The sequence below is a fragment of the Bubalus bubalis genome, chromosome 3 (assembly GCF_019923935.1).
Source record: "Bubalus bubalis isolate 160015118507 breed Murrah chromosome 3, NDDB_SH_1, whole genome shotgun sequence".
Classification (NCBI taxonomy): domain Eukaryota; kingdom Metazoa; phylum Chordata; class Mammalia; order Artiodactyla; family Bovidae; genus Bubalus; species Bubalus bubalis.
The window spans coordinates 139,711,290-139,727,262 of NC_059159.1; the positions used below are offsets into that span (position 1 = coordinate 139,711,290).

At 41.4% G+C, this 15,973-nt stretch overlaps 1 protein-coding gene across 7 annotated transcripts in view; it reads left to right on the forward strand.

Moving 5' to 3' along the window:
* The window catches only part of NTRK2 (neurotrophic receptor tyrosine kinase 2), a 400,572-nt gene that overhangs the window by 127,089 nt on the left and 257,510 nt on the right, over nt 1-15,973 (forward strand). The window lies entirely within an intron of this gene.

The following is a 15,973-nucleotide window of genomic DNA, read 5'->3' on the forward strand; positions in this document are numbered from 1 at the left end:
CAATACCACAGTTCAAAAGCATCAGTTCTTCTGCGCTCAGCTTTCTTTATAGTCCAACTCTCACATCCATACATGAATACAGGAAAAACCATAGCCTTGACTAGATGGACCTTTGTTGGCAAAGTAATGTCTCTGCTTTTTAATATGCTGTCTAGGTTGGTCATAGATTTTCTTCCAAGGAGTAAGCGTCTTTTAATTTCATGGCTGCAGTCACCATCTGCAGTGATTTTGGAGCCCTCAAAAATAAAGTCTGCCACTGTTTCCACTGAAGGATAATTCATAACAAATATTCGTATTTCCCACATTTAAGTGTACAAGCACTCATAATCATGTGCTCAAGAATGTTTTCAGTATTCTTTCTTAGACCAATGTTCAGTGATTCATATGGACTTTCTGGGTTGGTGGAGATATCTTTATGAAAAATGTTAGAGCTTATACAACTATCAGGGTGTTAATATGCATATAATATATATTAGTTGTTGCTAGAGCCTTGCTATCAAAGTGCAGTACTTGGGCAAGCATCATCAGCATCACTTGGGAAATTGTTACTTGGGCTTCATCCCAGACCTACTGAATTCAAATCTGCATTTTAATGAGATTCCCAGGTGATTTATATGTTCATTAAAGTTTGAGAAGCCCTACCTTAGAGTACATAAAGGACATTAAGGTCAATCTTCATTTTGTTTATGCCCGCTTTACCTAGCTTCTTATGGCTACCTTTAATAGAGTGAAACAGCTTTGCAGTTTCCATCCCAGTAACTTCATTGTGGGCTGTCTTATACATGATTGCCCAAGAGAGCTATAAAGAATCTCTGAGGCACATAATTAGTCCTCATTAGGTAGATAGGTGGGTAGACAGAGATATTAATATAGATATAGATTACTTTTTAAAAGCTCTATCAGTAGCAGGTATTGAGAACAGTGAAGGGTCTTAGATTTTATGCTACTTGCAAGTCAACAAGTTGGTTTGCCACAATTTCATAGATGACAGCAGAAGACATGAGACTCCTGAATCAAAGACCCAGGGCTTTATTACTCTTTCCACAGGAAGCGGCATGAGCAGCATATTTACATCAGTTCTCTCTGACCCACATCTCATGGAGGTGATGCAGATGGACCCAGATAGAAGTCTGCACATATTCTGGGTGGTGTTATAGAAAAGGACCCCAAAATTTAGGGAGTCTTGAATTTTTTTTAATATTTTTATTGTTGTAAAAGTCATATAAGGCATATTATTTTAACCATATTTATCTGTATAGTTCAGTGGCACTGAGAACAGTCACATTGTTGTGCAGCTTTCACCATCATCCATCTCCTGAATTTTTCACCTTCCTAAACTGAAACTCTGTCCCCATTAAGCACTAATTCCCCATTCCTTCACTCTCTGGTCCCTGGCATCTACCAATGTATTTCTGACTCTATGAATTTGACTATTCTCAGTTCAGTTCAGCTCCATCATGTCTGACTCTTTGTGACCCCATAGACTGCAGCTCGCCAGGCTTCCCTGTCCATCACCAATTCCTGGAGCTTGCTCAAACTCATGTCTATCAACTTCTAGGTACCTTGTATAAGTGGAATCAAGTAGTATTTGTCTGTACCTAAGGTGTGTTGGAATTCATTTTTAGGTTAGTTCAATATATATCGTACTATATATATAGTATACTATATATATACTATATATACACACACTATACACACTATAGTACTATACACACACACACACACACACACACACACACAAGGGAGAATAGCAGAGGAAAATTTGGACTAATGGTAACTTTTTAATACATAAGTTTTGTTGCCTGTAAATGGATTATCTTGCAAAGTAGTTTCCTTTAAATAAACCAACTGCCAGCTCAACTTATTTCTCTTCTATGAAAAGGCTGGTAGGTGCCATTTGATTGTCACTGATACTTCTAGAAAAGCAGAAAGCTGCTCAGGTGCCAACCAGTGATGGGTCCTTATTAATGGGTTATCTGTAGAATCATAATGACATATATTTGGAAACCAGACACCTATGTTTATGGATGAATGAGGAACATGGTGAATCCTCTTAGCACTCATGAGGCTTTGTGCCTCCTTCTTTATGAGACTTACCCTGGAATTCCCCTTGGGCTTAGTTTGGCTGCAGAGCTCTGTGAAGTCCCTCTCTGGAGTGCTTTACTGCTGTGTTGACTGAAACAGTTTCCCGGAGTTTAAGCGTCAGCTCAGACACTGCAGTTGCAATGAAGCTCCTGAAGTGCAAGTCTCCCTCCTGTGTGAACTGCCCAGCTCACAGACCTGGGCTTCACAGGAACCCTTGTAATATTTCTATCTTTTTGCCTATCTGTACCCATCATCTGAGCCTGACATAGTGGACTGACTTGCTCTCCTCTGCCCTCTCTCCCCCAAGCCATGGAGGGACAAGTAGAAGGAGCTGGCTTGTTGCACTGAGCCCACCCCAATGAGATGAGCTTTTCCTGGCCTCTGGCTTTGCTCAGACCTGTCTCTTTTTCCCTCAGCATTTACTAGAAGGGAGGACCTTGAAGTTAATGCAGACTTGAGTGCCGCCCTCCCTCTCCCTCGGGTGGTATTGATTGGGAGGCTTCAATTATTTATCAGATTTATAAAATGTTCATCTCGCCGAGGTCTTTGGGCACATGGACAAGAATAAAAATATTAATGAATAATAGTAATAAAAAAAAGCCCACCAAACATAGATGCACATTCTGATGGGTCTACATCAACTCCGTTGGAAACCTGGTAACACTGATTCAGAGCTTCCTTTACAACTTGATTTTTTTTTTTTTCTAATAATATGATGCACCCATTTCCAAGGGGGTTTGTCATCCAGTGTAAAGCAAATGCATTAACAAGTGAAAAGATGGAATACATAGATTTATTGCTTAAGGTCAGGCCAAACTGAAAAGACGATTCAACTGCCATGTTCAAGATGTCAGTTTCCAACTACCTCCTCCATCTTGTCTTTGTTGAGAAAAGCAAAAATAGAAGTTGATTTTTAAAAAGAGGGTTTTGCATTAACTGTCCCAGATTTTTGTCTAGACACACTGAGACAAATTATCTTCAGGAGTTTTCTTGGCCTGCAAGTGGGGAAGATTCTCTGAGAAGGGTGTGCTGTGCCAGCCCAAATGTCTGCTATGCATTCTTTTGCCCCTGTCAAGGGGATGTCTCAGTAGTGATGAGCTGTTTCAAGCAGGATGCTGGTGACTTATTTGTTCTTCAGGTATTCTTCAGTAAAAGGGAGGTGAGGTGTTTAGTTAGATAGGAGGAGTGTGTAAGTCTGAGGAACTTTTCACAGTGTGTTGCATCTGAAATCTTAGTGCCACATAGGACTTTTTTCTGGTGAAGCCTCCTGCTCTGTTTCTATCCACTGCTGAGACAAGCAAACAGCAGAGGCACCAAGAACAAATCAGAACAATTCTTTTTTATTAGCTTGTTTATTTTTCTTAACTTTATTGGAGTATAATTGCTTTACAGCATTGCATTAGTTTCTGCTGGAAAGCAAAGTGAATCAGCCATACATACCCATGTATCCCCTCTTTTTTGAATTTCCTTCCCATTTAGGTCACCACAGAACATTGAGTAGAGTTCTTGTGTTATACATTAGGTTCTCATTAGTTATCTATTTTATGAAAAGTGAAAGTGAAAATGTTAGTCACTCAAATCATGTCTGGCTCTTTGCGACCCCATGGATGAATGTAAACCTCCAGGCTCCCCTGTTTATGGAATTCTCTAGGCAAGAATACTGGAGTGGGTAGCCATTCCCTTCTCCAGGGGATCTTCCTGACCCAGAGATTGGACCCGAATCTCCTTCATTTTAGGCAGCTTCTTTACCATCTGGGCCACCAGGGAAGCCCCATCTATTTTATATGTAGTATCAATACTGTGTATATGTCAATGACCAAATGGCCATGACCACCAGCATTAACAACCTACATCTGACCCTAGTGGGTCAGAGAAGACCCCTAGCAGCTAGATTTTGCAAATAGAAAATAAGTCACTATAGGGGGGGACTGTATGTTATTTTTTTTCTTTGAAAATCTGGTTATGATTAATATGCTTGCCATTAGGGACACTCTGGGCTGTGGTGCATATCAGAGTTCCATCAGTACAGAAGAAAAAATATTTGAGCTATCCCCTCAAGTGGAGAAGGAAATGGCAACTCACTCCAGTATTCTTGCCTAGAGAATCCTGTGGACAGAGGAGCCTGGTGGGCTGCTGTCCATGGGGTCGCACAGAGTTGGACACGACTGAAGTGACTTAGCATGCATGCATGTATTGAAAAAGGAAATGGCAACCCACTCCAGTATTCTTGCCTGGAGAGTCCCAGGGACAGGGGAGCCTGGTGGGCTGCCATCTATTGGGTTGCATGGAGTCGTACATGACTGAAGTGACTTAGCAGCAGCAGCATCTCCTCAAGACAGAATTGTTGAACTAAGGTCTATAGATCAAGTCTGGCCCATTGTTTGTTCTTGTATTGGCACAAAGCCCTACCCATTCCTTTATAGTTTGTCACTGACTGCTTTTATGCTGCAGAGTCAGAACTGAGTAGTTATGACTGAGACTGTGTAGCCCCCAAAGCCTAAAATATTTGCTGTCTGGTCCTTTACAGAAAAAGTTTGCTGACCCTTGCCTTATGAGAACAAACAGCAGTATAGCTAATAAAATAACAATACTCTATGTATTAATATTTTGTAACAGGCTGCTGATTTAACTTCTTTTGGTGGGTGCATGAGCAGTGAGATGCAGACAGAAGGCAGTTCTAGTTGAAAGGAATATCAAGGCCCAATGCTCTGTTGCAACTTTACCTTAAGCATCTGTGGTCCCTACTGTGAATGTGTCTGCTTTCTATACACAATTGAAGACTGTTTAGAAAGAGAGTGAGATAATGTTCAAAAGTGCCCTCAGAGTCAGGGGTGGTGCTAGATTTCACTGATTAATAAATAGTCTTTACTGACCAGTTGATTTATAGTTAAAAGTTAGTATATCACATGATTAATAGGTAGAAATGTAAACTATGATACCTGGAATATTTTCCTGTTTTGTAAAGAAAAAATGGGAAGTTCTAGAAAACTTCCCTAGGTTGTGTGTGGTAGTTTCAGGAATATGATTGATGTTTGTTTATCAAGAACAGCATCAAAAAGGAATAATGATGATATGGGTTCTCTCAGGAATTCAGTATGTGAGTCCTTCTGGACAATGTTTGTTATGGCTCTACACGGATTTTATTTTTTATATAAGGATTATTTTTTATATAAGGATTCAGAGTATAAAGTGGTAGATGTGTGATCTTTGTATATGCTCTTGTCCTTTCTTCCTCTTTTCATGGCTTTTCCAAAGAAGGCCAGCCCTGTTTCTGTCTTCCAGTGTCCAAGCCTACATGTGCAGAGTAACTGTGTTGTCCAGTCAGAAGAAAAGATGATACAATATTTGAGAAGCAGGCATTTTTAAAAATAATAATCTTTGCTTTTGTTGGGTGTCTTTTAATACTTTTAGGATGTGGAAGAATTTTAAGAGAGTACCAGCTAGAGCTCCTCAAATTAATCTATAATTAATGATATCTCCTAAAATCAATAGTTGAGTTGCTCTTGACATGCATGTTTTGTTGACACATTTGTTAAGTTCATAATATTCTCTAGTGCATCTTACCTCTTAGAATATAAGAAAAACTTTCCCATACTCATAATACGTCTTTCCATATATAGAAAGCACATGATTCAAGAACAGCCCACACTGGAAAACGCAGCCTTTTTGCCTCCTATTGAAAGTGTAAATGTCTAGATTCATAAACAAAATATGTGCTTTAGCCATTTCAGTATAACTAACATTCTTTACCTTGTATCCTGAATTTAGGCAAACAGTTGAAAAATATTTGTTTTCAATGAGATAAATGCCCTCTGGTGGAAACATCACCAAACTTTTGCACTTGACTACATTTGGGGGACCCAGGTAGGACTGGTACAAATACATCAAGTATAATCATGGACAGTGTAGGGATATAATTGACATAACTTAGACGTTTCTTTGTTATTTTAAGCATATGCTCCATTTAAGTATGGTAAATAGAAGATAGTTCAAGTTGTAGGAGTCTTCTCTGTATGGACTGAAAACAAAAGATTCAACAAGGAGCTAACTAACCACTTATTATGATAATTCCTTTAGTGCCTTTTACTTTAACATGAGAATCTCTCAGCTGGTAAAGTCATTTGTAAGCAGGGCCATTTGTAATGATTTTTTAATGGAGAACTTTTAGAGAATACCTTGGAGGGTGTTTTAAAACTAAATAGTTGCATAAGAGAGAACTGTTTAAAAGAGTATATGATAACCTGCTGGGAAAAGAGCCAGTGGAAGGGAGGAGCAGGGTTTGGCATTGAAGTTTCACCAAATGACAACTTTATGTCATTTGTCTCATTAACTGCCAGACAATTCATCTTCAGTTCAACAGGGAATGCTTACCAAGCCAGGGATGTGGGCCTGCCAGAACTCAACTTTTTATAGAAAGCTTTATTTTGGAAATTTCTAATCTGAACACACTTGAAATCTAGCTCTCAGAAGACTTTGTAAAATCATTTATAAGTAAATAGGGAAAGGAGGCAGCAAGAGTTAAGTATGAGGAAGTGGCCCTTCTGTAGGGGACAGAATTGTGAAGGAAGAAGAGGCTGTTTGTGTATTCTGTTGAGTTCCATTCTGCCCAGCAACTCCTAGTTTTACTGTGGCTGTGTGACTGTAGCTGCAGCAGAAAGGTGTAGCTTGTTCTGCTCCTCCTTTTTCTCCCACTTGGATTGGATGGAACCATTGGATATGAAAAAAAAAAACAAAACAGTCATCAAGGACCATTTTGTATTGAAAGATGATGTTCTGCATACTTAATAGGCTGAATCACCCTTTCCTTTTCAGATATGGCTCATGTCCACTAAGCCATGGGCACAGATGATAAATACCATTGTACTTGACATATCACCAAGTACCATATTTTCCGAGGCAGTGACATCTCTTTGCCTCAGCATTTGTAAGGGACTGCACTCTGGAGTCTAACAGCCTAGCCTGACCGTGTCTGTTCACTTGCAAGAACTTACAGATATGTTAATTGCTTGGTGAGAATTGACTTCTGCAAAATTGTGTTTCTTAAACTAGTGCCTTTGACCAAGCTCTGATGCTTAATCTTCTGTTATCCACTGACCTGTGTCCTGAAGTGGGTGAGAGTATGGGATTTGACTTCTCTAGTGGGAAAGATGGGAGAAGGTGATGGTACTCCACTCCAGTACTCTTGCCTGGAAAATCCCATGGACTGAGGAGCCTGGTAGGCTGCAGTCCATGGGGTCACTAAGAGTCGGACACAACTGAGCGACTTCACTTTCACTTTTCACTTTCATGCATTGGAGAAGGAAATGGCAACCCACTCCAGTATTCTTGCCTGGAGAATCCCAGGGACAGGAGACCTGGTGGGCTGCCGTCTATGGGGTCACACACAGTTGGACACGACTGAAGTGACTTAGAAGCAGCAGCAGCAGCAGTGGGAAAGATAGATTGTATATTAGAGTCCAAGAGAGGCTTGCTAAAGCTTCCTATGGGAAGAGCTGCAAGAATTTCTCAGATAAGAAGTGCATGACTGATGTCATCCTATGGATACCCTCTTACTGGGTATACCCTCTTACTGGGTATACCCCACAAACCCCAATATGAGAAGCCATCAAAGTGTCATGTATTGATAATAAGCACTCCTGATGACGTTTCCATTCACAGGTGTTTATTTAGGAAATGTTGAGCAGCCTATGAATGGACATTTTGTATGTACAGGGGTTGACTTTCTCTTCTTGACAACAACAGTCTCTATCTTAATATATTTTGTTGAAATGGTTTTGAACCCTAAGCAATGTTACCCAGATTGATCATGCCCATTGTTTACTCAATTTGGCTCTGAATAATTCTCAGATATTTCTCTGAGTCAGATTCACCTTAAGAGGTTAAATGTTTACTGTCATCTCTTCCCACTTACCTTCATTTATTTATAAACATGTGTCCATATTAAGCATTGGGTCAGATGGCCCCATCTCTGAGGAGCCTATACTTTACTGGGAAAGTAGAGAGTCACTGGATACTTTAAGCATAATTTGGAAGGTGTTTTGGGAGAGGGTAAGTACAGATTGCTGTGGGAGCCTTGAAGAAGATTACCTAAACTTTAGAAATTGGTCCTAAAGATGAATGCTGGAGGGGGCTTTGGAACTGGCAGAGTGTAAGAATTGGGAGAAGGGTGGAAATAAGGAGGATGGGAGGACTCTAGGTTGGAGGTTCCTGTCCCAAGGCATGACTATATCAGAAAACTTGTGGCATTCATACATTTTCAAGGACTTTGGTTTAGCTGAGCAGAGTGAGTGTTGAAAATTGGGGAGAGAGACAGGAAGGGAGTTAGGGAGATGAGACCACTTTGGAGGTCCTTGGGTAACCCATGGATAGAATTTATCCCAAAGGATTTTGCATGGCAGAAGTATCTCAGTGATGTGTATGTTGTAGAAAGAACACTTGGGGCAGTAGGAAGAGTGGGTAGGAGGGCTGGGGAGCAGGACTTGAGATAGGGCTGCCAATAGTGTTGATCAAGTTCAAGTAATTCAAACTGATATTAGCGTGTTTTCAGGGTAAGATTTAAAAAATGAGTTCCTAAAATGTGTGGCAAAGGCAGCATGGTAGAATGAAGCAGTGTTGCCTGATGGAAAGGCATGGGCAGTCTGGCAGATCTGGGTTCAAATCCCAGTGTGATGGTTACTAGCTGTGCGGCTTTGGGTAGTTTCTTCATCTCTCAGCTGGCTTTTCCCCTTCCAGACAATCAGGGTGATGCTTCTTCAGAGTGTGTTGAGAGTGAAATGAGTTTGGATCTGTGTTAAATGTGTAGCTTTCGATAGCTGCTCTTGAAGGCACATGTGTGTGTTTGGGCATGTGCACGAAGAGAGAGAAGGCCTTCATGTGGATACATAATTTCTGTGTGCTGATTCAACACTGTTCATTTCCATGCTACATACTCAACCAATACTCCCTTCATGGTCACCACATGCAAGTTCCCAGGCCAGGACTCTGTTCCTCTCAGTGACATCTCCTGAGGGGTGGGGCCAGAGAATGTTTGTCAAGTAATTGGTGTTTGCATATGATGAAGAAAAAGAACCCAATGTCCACTGAATCAAAATACCAGAACACTACTCATCTGGGTTATTAACATTTTAATTCAGATCAATTGGAAAAAAATAACCCTTTGGGGGCATCATTCATATCTTATTGAGTATTTTTTCCTTCTCACAATTTAGTTACTTTGAGAACTGAACACTCATAAAATGTTTTTGTGAACCCAGTAGAATCCATTTTCTCTAGGAGGTTGGATAGAGAGAGGAGACAGAGAGTCATAAATCCTATTTAATTTGATTTCATGCATTTCATGAGAGAAGTTCCCTTCTTTATCCTCTCATTGTATTTCTCCTGAGACCTATAAACAGATGGTGTTAGCAGCAATTTAAGAATGCAAATAGCATCACAGAAGTTTTAGAAAGGAATATCCCCACTTCTTTTCCCTCTTAATACAACAGGAATGATAAACCCCAAACCAAAATCATGCTCTACTGGTCAAAACAAATCATTTCCTGCAATAGGATGGCTGCCCCAGTCCGCTGTCTTTTCCATCCACCCTGGTTAGAAAACAGTAACTATTTCTGAATCTAACGAGTGTATTTGCTGACTCATCAAATGTTTGTGAAGGACCTGCTATGTAGATGCATGGGAAAAAGAGTGATTATGGAGCTAAATAAGTAGTAACCCTTGCAGTCAAGTGGCTTCTGTATGACTCAAGGCCAACATAACTAATTTTTAAGAAGAGAGACAGAGGTATTGCTGTGGTCCTCTAGAGGAAAGGTTACTTTTTGCTCCTGCTGAGGGGTGCAATGGGGGGATGGCTCAGGAGGGAGGGGATATATGTATGCATATGGCTGATTGGCATTGTTGTGCAGCAGAAACAAAGATAACATGCAAAGCAATTTTACTCCAATTAGAAAAAATAGTTAAGCAAAACAAATGTACTGTACTGATATAAATTGTTAATAATAGGGGGAACTGAATGTGCAGTACATGAACACTTTTCTTTCTGTAAATCTAAAAGTATCCTAAAATTAAAAAATAATAATACTTAAAAAAAAAAAAGCTTTCATAGAAGAACTGGGTCTCCAAAATACTGTCCTAAAGAACTTTTCAGTCTAAAAAGTCCCTAATTACACAGAGTTTATGGCATATGCTTTTTAGCTGTGTATTGTGTCTTATTTTTTCCTATGAGATTTTTGTTTGTTTTTTTTTAATAAATTGCATTAGAAAAATGTCCTTGGAAGGCATTTACTGTTCTTAAAACATCAATTTAGAGTCAGGGAAAGCTCCTCATTGCAAACAAAGGATGGACTGAAGTTTCTTTCATTCCTAGCCAATTTGGTGACTTACACAGAAACACCACACTATCAGAGCCTCTCCCCTGGCAGCATGCACCAGAATTTATTGTACCTTTGGTCTGAAAGGAACTGAGAAATCTTTTAGAAACGACCTGAGAATTCCAAAAGTCATACATACTTTTGCGCAAAACCAAGGCAACCAGAACTTGTGAGTCCCAGTGTGAGCCCTTAGTCTCTACATTGTTGGTTGCCAACCCCAGTCCTCTAAGAGTCTCACATTCCCAGAGTCCGCTGCTGTTGCTGCTGCTGCTAAATCACTTCAGTCATGTCCGACTCTGTGCGACCCCATAGGCAGCAGCCCACCAGGCTCCCCCATCCCTGGGATTCTCTAGGCAAGAACACTGGACTGGGTTGCCATTTCCTCCTCCAATGCATGAAAGTGAAACGTGAAAGTGAAGTCGTTCAGTCGTGTCCGACTCTTCGCGACCCCATGGACTGCAGCCTACCAGGCTCCTCCTATTAAGACGGTGAAATTTATGTCTTCCTTAAAATAATCACCACCATAAATAGTTATCAATTTTTGAGCCTTTGCTTTGTTCCAGAAATGACTCCATACTTTATATGTATTATCTCGTTTGATAGCCTCAAAAACTTCATGAGTTGATGAGGAAGTACAGATAAAGCAACTAAAGATATAGAAGATGAAGTAACTTGACTGATGAGTGGTGATACCAGGATCTGAATCTGGGCAGATATCAGTTACAAATTTTCAGTGGTATTCAGTTATAGTATTATTTCTTTTCATTATTCTTTTCTGCTCCCCCTGCCCCTTCGTTTTTTTGATCCTTCTGTCTCTGCTTCTGGTTACTTTTTCTGTTTTTCTCCAAAATAGGATGTGTTGTTTTCTTTATTTTAATTAAGCTAATCTTTTAATTTTTTTTAGCTGAATAACCAGAAAAATGAAAACTTTATGAAAAGAAAGAAGCTAGTTCAAAATTGAAAAAGGGACAGTGGGCAATAAGCTTATTTCTGAGAAAGATTTTATGTTGCAGTGTTTGAATTCCAGGCTTCCAACTCTCAGAGATCATCACACATCTATGATTGCAAACCCCTTGTCTGCTCTAAGGAGCCGTGGACACCCTGGGAGTGCGGGTGTAGGTAGCGGTTCTCTAAGAATCAGGGGTTTCTTGATAAACATCTTTAAGACCCACCCTTAATTTTAATCTCTTTTTTTTTTTAAAGTATTGTTCCTGAACCAAGGAGGAAGCAATTCTGTTTTCAAGCTGGTCAGGTTTTTGGAAGCTTGAAGTGATGCTACCAAAAACTGCATATTCAGAATGGCCTGGTGCAAAATGATCTCATGTATACTGACACAGACAACTGAATGGGGCTAGCTCTGGAGTCTCAGATCAAGGAGACATGATTCCTAGACTGAGCTAGGCACTGGCTGCTTATACATCTGTGAAATCAGGATGATATGAATAGGTTCCTCATGTATCTGGGGCGCTGGAGCATGGTGAAATGTGCCTGCCTAAACAGTAATGGCTGTGTGCTGCTGCCGCTGCTGCTGCTAAGTCGCTTCAGTCGTGTCCGACTCTGTGCGACCCCATAGACAACAGCCCACCAGGCTCCCCCGTCCCTGGGATTCTCCAGGCAAGAACACTGGAGTGGGTTGCCATTGCCTTCTCCATTGTGTGAAAGTGAAAAGTGAAAGTGAAGTCGCTCAGTCGTGTCTGACTCATAACGACCCCATGGACTGCAGCCCACCAGGCTCCTCCATCCATGGGATTTTCTAGGCAAGAGTACTGGAGTGGCTTGCCATTGCCTTCTCCGAATGACTGCATGGATGGGCCTTAATAAACTCTGTATGTTCTTACTGTATCTCATCTTTTCACACGTGTAAAGTTAGGCAGAACACTGAGTGTTTAATTCCAATGTCCATCCCTTACTAGCTGTGTGAACTTTGGTGAATTTTCTAACCTCTCAAAACCTGTTTTGAGTTGTAAGAATTGTGAGAATTAAAGAATATCTATTAGATGCTCTTATGGTGAGTGGGATAGGGTACAGAGAGGCAGTCAGTTTAATTCACTAGTCAGTTTCTTGGGTTTTAACTTGATCTCCAGCATTTACTAACTTTGTGAGTTTGGCCTTGTTTCTCAACCTTTCTGTGCCTTAGTTTACTCACCTCTACACATGTATACCTGTGGCAGATTCATTTTAATATTTGGCAAAACTAATACAATTATGTAAAGTTTAAAAATAAAATAAAATTTTTAAAAAAATAAAAATAAAATAAAATGGGATAATGATAATATTACATCTAGGGCTGTTATGAAGTTCACCCTGGAGAAGTATTTGCTGAATGAATTTGTTGAAAACCCAGTCAAAGAGAGCAGTGTGATACACTCTGTTATCAGTGTCTGTTCTGGGGCCTCAGATGGGAGCTCTTCTGCCTCAGCTTCAGAGACTCAGGACTGTTTTATCTAGAAGAAAGTACTTGAGCTTGGCTGTTGAAGGTAAGAGTCCCCCAGGCAGGGAGGTGGCAACGGGAAGTCTCTGTAGAGGTTTGAACTGAGGGATGAGGGCAGGGTCGGGTGCTCTGGGGCAACGGTGTCATGTGTGTCTGAGACACAAGATGCTGGAGGACAGAGAAGTGTCAAGTATTGTCCAGGTAGACTGACCAAGGGCAGGGGACAGAGGAAGGGGCGGCCAGGTGGCCTAGGATGGACTTGTTTCTAGAGGGAGCCTGGAGAGAACTTTCAGTAGGAGACGGACCTTGTCAACCTTGAGTGTTATTACCAAGTTGAGTGCAGATAAACCCAGATCCTTCCAGAACAGGTGTCTGTTTCTAGCAGAAAGAAACAGACCAGAGAACACAGACCAGAGCCCTGGAGGGGGACAGTTGTAGCCATGGGTGAGCTGCCAGAGGATGAGGAATGGGGAAGCTTGGGGACCACAAAACTGTGGAGGGGGAGAGGAGGTAATGGCCAAATGGAGGCTGGAGATGTCTGACAGTGGTGTTAGAGGAATCCAGGGAACAGAGACATTTAGAAATAGTCTGTGCTTACCTGTGCTCACCAGTACTGAAGGCCCCAGCTTGGTCAACTGGAAGAGGCTGGAGAAAAGGCCACTGAGAAGTTGCTGCCAAGGCCTTTTGGTAGTATCAGGGCCCAGAAGCCCAGAGTCAAGCAAGTTGAAGACCTGTTTGGTTCTGCCATGGCAGGGGCTGAGGTGTCTGCCGCACCCCTGTGACGTGAAGAGGTGAGAAGAAGCAGGGAGGCTTGTAGGGACAGATGGCAGCTGCTGGCTGTCCTCAGGTGCAACCTGAAGAAGTGATCACTAGGCGAACTGGCTTCAAGCAAGCAGATTGTGAAATTACTGAGCAGTTGGGGAACAGCCAGAAGTCCTGGGGAGGTGAGCTGAATTAATTGTATTCATGCCAGGTCTTGATAGCCCAGAGCAAAGCATCCGAAGCGTTGGCTGCACAGAGTGAGGAGGCAGAATGCCTCAATGACTTGGCCCTCAGAGGCAGCTGCCACGTATCCACCAACCGAAAACGCCGACACTCAGGGCTTGGTCTAAAAGTGGCAAAGAAGGACAAGTTTGCATCATAGAATCTCTGAGTGTTTGAGCTGCAAATAGGGGTCTGAGGCTTCCTGGTTCAGCCTTCTTGGGGAAGCAAGCCCAGAGTGACCCCGGGGCTTGCTGAGGTCAGCCTGAAGTTAGTGGCAGTCTTAAGTCCAGGAGGGCTTTCTTGCCCCTGTCTGCCCTCCACCCGCCCACCCCCACCCCCCATCTGCCCCACAAAGTCTGTCTTCTCTCTTCACCCCCTGCCTGATGCCATTTCTTGCCCTCTGAAGACAGAGATTATCAAGCAAGCTCATCCTAACCCTAATCTTCTTACCACTTTGCTGTCTTCCTACCCATAGCAGCTCTTGCTACTCTCTTCCTTGGAGCTTGTTAGGTGGTTGGTTAACAAAATAGCTTGTGTATATTGCAAGTAGGTGTCTTTCCAGGTGGCTCAGTGGTAAAGAATCCACCTGCCAATGCAGGAGATGTAGAAGGTGTGGGTTCAATCTCTGGGTCAGGAAGATCCCCTAGAGTAGGAAATGACAACCCACTCCAGTATTCTTGCCTGAGAAATCCATGAGTAGAGGAGCCTGGTGAGTTACAGTCCATGGTGTCTGAAAGAGTCAGACCCGACTTAGCAGCTAAGCATGCACATTAGGGGGTACATAGTAAATAGCTTGTCTATTAGAGATACATAGTAAATAGTTTGTATATTAGGGATATGTAATAAATAGGTTGTGTATTAGGGTGTTGATGGATGTAGTAGATATGACATTCTGTTTCTCCCAGGCAATGCATTCTCCCAATTACATTTTTAATATGGATTTCTCCCTCGTTCATGGACACACTCTCAGTCTGTAATCTAAGTGGTCTATATGCCAGTCTCAATATTCTATCAGAGAAAACTTTTAACTAGAAAAATGAAGTCAAGCAAACTTTTAGTTAAAAATTGTTCTTTTCTTTGCTGTTTTCTTCTTAATAGATTTCTAAGGGAGACTTAACCATCAGCCTCACAGAAGGAGCAAAAATTAGTAAATATTTCCAAGACAGTTGTTCAGTTGATTGTGGATCAGTTTTTCCTTGGCTATTTTAAGTAGTGGGAAAATTGCACGTTCTTCTCAAACATGAATACAGAAGAAATATGACTGTTTCCCACCGAGATGTGAGGGTGAAGATTCCTGGCTTGGGTGAGGGATGTGGGAGTTGAATAGAAGAATAGAAAAGGAATCCATTAATGATTTAGAAGACTGCTTCATTTCTCTACCTCTGTAACAGAGACAGAGCTTGATCAATATCCTCAAGGTCACTCATGCTTGGTATTTGCTATGTCAGCTAGTCTTTTTTAAAGTTTTGAAAACTATCCCATGCATCCATCCTAAAAGGTTTAGGTGGACGTAGTGCAGAGAGATAGGGTTTTATGGAGCCAATAGGAATGTTGGAGGAGATGGGGGTCAGTGAAGGGGAGTTTACAATACAATTTCAACGAGTTGAAAGACTAATTTAGTTCAAGATAGAAACTAGGGAATAAATGGAGAAATCCTTCTTATAATTGCTGATCTGCACCAATAAGGCAATCATTATTGCTAAATAAAACCCTGGCGGTAATGTGGTTTTATTAATCCTTGTGTCTCTTCTTCAGTTATTTCTGTGTTATATTTTCATTGGCTCTTTCCTTTTAAACGTAAACATTGCCCCCCTAGGGATGTGCCTAGTCATGTCATTTTTTTGTTTATTTGTTGTTGTTGTTTAGTCACTAAGTCATGTCGATTCTTTTGAGATCCCATGAACTGTAGCCTGCCAGGCTATTCTGTCCCTGGGATTTCCCAGGCAAGAATACTGGAGTGGGTTGCCATTTCCTGCTCCAGGAGATCTTCCCAACCCAGGGATTGAACCTGCATCTTCTGTGTCTCCTGCATTGGCAGGCAAATTCTTTACCACTGAGCCACTTGGGAGGTCCTCTGTTTATTTACTTTATTTTTTTATTTTTGTTT